The 4,340-nt window shown below is 43.1% G+C and overlaps 1 protein-coding gene across 1 annotated transcript in view; it reads left to right on the top strand.

The window, feature by feature from the left end:
* LOC147758673 (uncharacterized) overlaps positions 1 to 583 on the top strand; it is a 6,088-nt gene extending 5,505 nt beyond the window's left edge. Inside the window, exon 3 of the mRNA XM_086987695.1 lies at positions 482 to 583. The gene's annotated coding sequence lies outside the window, so the exon portion shown is untranslated. The remainder of the gene's footprint in view (positions 1 to 481) is intronic.
* The last annotated feature ends 3,757 nt before the right edge of the window (positions 584 to 4,340 follow it).

Below are 4,340 nucleotides of genomic sequence, written 5' to 3'. Positions count from 1 at the left end.
ATAATACGTACACTATCTTGTGCCCAGTGCAAACGATCGAAAACATAAGCGAATGGGAGTAATGTTTAAAGCTGCCAGCGCCAGTAGTTTCTTTTGCTTCTCCGACTCCTTTGTCAACAACGTTTTCTTCGCCGAAATGCCCCACTAATGTCGCTGTCTGTGTAAACAAAATGTAGCCCCGGTCGTTTCTGTCCTTTTGTTCGGGGAATTTGAAGTGGGAAGCAAAAGGCGAAACCCAGATCCAATACGGACGAGGAGACCCCCACTGGCTATCGAATGGCCATTATATAGTCGGGCAAAGCGACGATTGAGGAGCACCAACTTCCTGCAACAGGTGCATTTAGTACGTGTATCGTCGAAACCGTGTTAAAAGTTTCTCCCGCCACAGGAAGGGGTGCAGCTGTTATTTGGGAAAGTGAAATATTTTAGTTCGAACCCTGCCCTTAACGTTCTCGTTTTCATGTTTTTTTTTAACTTACAGACACGAACGCTTCTTTTGAACGATGCTTCATTGAAGTAGCTTACAATTTCAAAAACAACAAAAGGTGAGGATAGCAACAGCGACTGATATATCCGATGTAGTAAGGGGTCTTTTTGGCTAGCAGCGAGAGGAATAAAAATACAATCGGCGTTTTTTTCGGTTTTTATTTTACTTATAGAAAAATATTCTTTTCTAAGTATTATTCGTTCAAAACATTAGCAGTGGTAAACAGAATAACGTCACTGAAACGTCAAAGTGAAACCCCTAACAATTGGACGGAACTTTTATCGTGAATTGTGGCCTAGTGCTGGTAAAAGATTATCGAGTATATGCCTTTTGGGTCAGTTGTTTTATAAAGCAAGCATCGCAGATCCTCTCTTGGTGTAGCTTTAAATTGCCTGTCTCAATGTCGGTTTGTACAGTTAAAGCATTTTGTGTATAACAAACTCTCATAATTTTGTTAGTCGAGTATCTAAAGAGATCTGGGTGACAGCTATACACAGATCTCGTTTGTAATTGTAAAGCAACGCTGTTAAGGGAACAATCAAGATAGAAATAATATTCCGGTATTTTTTCGAAATGCTACATATGTATATATTCACGACAATACGCTCGTTCTTCTATAAGGGATAAACGTTTAATTCTAGCTAATATTCTGGCTAACGCAAATTCAATCAGCACTAAGAGTAACGAAGATTATGAGTCATTCTCAACATCGGTCACGAATAAGGACATTTATACGCGACAAGCCTACAAGCAGGTCTCTTCCACGCAGCATGTATCTACGTTAAATGGTATTTGAAAACCTTATAAAAATAAGACCGAGCAGTTCAATATAACAGCTTAAATATCATCCATGGTTCATTCGTGTATCCGATCAATTTAATTTTGTAAGCCAGCTGCTTTTAGCCATAATATGAGTAGGAGCTTTTCCACTCTTGCCCAATGCATCCGGCACTATTGCAATAGCGTGTCAAAGACTATTGGGGGGGGGGGGGGGTAGGTAAGACCTTATTCATGTGTGAGCAGTGTGAAGGACGCTACTGATGACGGTTTCCTGTAAAGACGAACCAGCAGGAGAGCGGCCTTGCCAGGAAAAGTGGCTAGCGAAACGCACAAGTTGCCTGCATCGTTGCGATTGTATGCCGTCCTTTTGATAGTGAACTGCTACCACTATTGCCTACTGTCATTGGTAGCAGCCGCAGTAGAAGAAACGACTGCAACAGCATCAGCTACTCAACTTGACCTTAAGTAGGCGTAGCGAAATGCTACCAGTAGGTACCGTGGAAGAGACCTAAGGCTATATGACACAAGGCCTGGTGGCGCGGTCAACAGGATGGCAAGCTAACTTTGAAGTTTTCTGCTACCCGGCATCTTTGGGTGTCCGTGTCGAACATGCAAACATCTATGGTATCACTGAAGTCACTTCGAAGGGGGAGAAATGAAAAGAAGGACTACCCTCTTTTTGACCAGACGCCTACACGTACATAGGAGAAGTAAAAGACGCAGAAACAACAGCGACAACATCGCTGTAAGGCATACCTCTCCCGGCAGCAGCAATAGCAGTAGTAGCAACGGCCTGCTACCTTTTCTTGACATTTAGTTGAATCAATTGGGGGCATATCTGCCTCTACTGATGCTAGTTCGCTGGCAGTCACAGCACAGCCGTTTCCTCGTTGTTGTTATTGAAGTTGTTGTTGTTGTTTCGCAGTTTCTATTCGTAGGGCTTCCGAAAAACGGTCACAAGAGGATGCTGTCGAAATAGAAATGTAGGAGGCGATGGCAGCTTTGCCAACTGCAGTAACAGCAATGTAGTGACTGTAAAAGGAAGAAGACGCCAGTAGCAGCGGCGGCAGCTAAAGGAAACGCATTCACCGCAAGGGATAGTGGTCCTGGTAGTGGTGGGAGAAGCGAAGCAGCGGCATATACATAGGGCAGGGCTAGTCCTAAAGGAGCAGCAGGAAAAGCAACAACAGTAATAGCAACAACGCCAACAGCGATAACAACATTAACTTTAGCAGTGGTATCAACACTTCGAGTTGGAAATGTAGTTGCTGGCGAAGGTCTCCAAATTTCTTGTGCATCTCTTAGGCAGCTCGTACTCGGTGACACGTTTTTGAGGCCGACCGACCAAGTGGCCAGCTAACCGCACGCTGCGTAACAAGCATACACTCCGGCTCCGGTCGTCGGCACAGACCCCACCCCTTCTACAATGTTCCACCGTGTGCCGTTTTGCTTCCTCCGCCGCTGCCTCGTTCTAACGTTACATCTCGAACCCATATCGTGTCGTTTCAAGCCTTGCCCTTCAAGTCGGACTGAGATTCGCTACATGATGCCTTCTTTAGCTGTTGGCTTGTAAATGCCTTGCCTGAATCTGACACTAGAAGGACACAATATGAAGAAAAAGGCTCGATATCTTGCCAACATCAACACGCTCTGCAAACGAGAAGAACAAGAGAGTGTTATTTCGACGCAGAACACTTTTCGCTACTGCCTTTTCCTGATATTGAGTTTACGCTACTATACCAAACAGGTCCTACGTTTCGTTCTACCAGTAACCGCAACCGCTGAATTTTTAAACCGAAGAAAAACTGCTAAGAATACAGGAGCAGGTGGAGAACACCCACTCAGAACTGCAAAGGACTCCGCGCGGTTGTTTTCTTATGTTAGCTAGCGCTGAAGAGATCAGCCCACGATAAACTAAACAAAGCTAATAAAGCGACTAAGTGATTATATTCGACTGAAGGGGGAGAGAACTGAGAATACCAATTGCCGAAGGATTTGCGTCCTATTAAGTACCACGTATGAAAACTATACAATTACCCTTCCGACTGATGAGTGCTATCCTTTTCTTCCGTACGAGAACTTCTGTAGAAGACGTAAGAGGATACGTCTCGACAAATGTACATTTGACTCTCCTTTACTTAAGGTCAGAGGAAGCTCGAGCAGGATGATTTAAAGGTCTGTTGGGCGGAGGTGTTTAGCAGTGCGCAAATTACGAAATACACAGAAGACATTTAGCCGATTTGACACCGAGAGACGCGAGGTTATAAAAGCTATACGCAGCGTATATTATCGCCACACGTCAGAAACATCTGATGACTTGCAAAGAGAACAACTTTGCGATCATGACCCATTTTTTTGTGCCAGATTTGCATGGGCGTACATTACGATCAGGACGCTTAATATCTAAATAAATGCATAACACTGTATAGAAAATTGACTCGATTACACGTGCAGTTTAATTAGCTTCTTTAGAAAATATGTAGTACTCAACTTCTTTATGTCGACCAGATGGTTTTTAATAGAGGAAAGTCACGATAGTCGATTCGGTCTTGCTGTCTCAACAACTAAGATGCTTTTGGATTTTTGACCGTATCCATTTCGGACAGAAAAACGTGTCTGCTCTAAATCTCTATCATTCCTGATTTTTTTTTCACCGAAATTGCTTTTTATTGGAAGATCACCCAAAAGTGTATCGTGACTATTTACTATACACTATTAAAAACGGGTAATATAATATTGTTTCTATTTAAAATGTATCTTTTTGTATAACTTGACGAAATAACAACTGTTTGATTCAGAAACACGAACAATGTAATAGATTGTTTTTTGTATGTTACGTCCAGTACTTAAGCCATCGGCTCTCAGCAGAAGGCAAAGGCCGTCTACATCCGGATCTAAACCTAAGCCACTTGGTCAAAAACTTCTACGAACCGTAAATGAAGAGTCGAGCCCTATTTTGATCTGGTCGTTTCAAACTGTACCCTCTGTGCTACTATAATGGTCAATGTCAGTACGCGCATGTCTGCTTGCGTCATCTCGTTGCATGGCACATGTGCTTGTTTCATTCGGATCA

Source organism: Varroa destructor, unplaced genomic scaffold, assembly GCF_002443255.2.
Source record: "Varroa destructor unplaced genomic scaffold, Vdes_3.0 BEIS01000001.1, whole genome shotgun sequence".
Classification (NCBI taxonomy): Eukaryota; Metazoa; Arthropoda; class Arachnida; order Mesostigmata; family Varroidae; genus Varroa; species Varroa destructor.
This window is presented reverse-complemented; position numbering and strand designations above follow the sequence as displayed.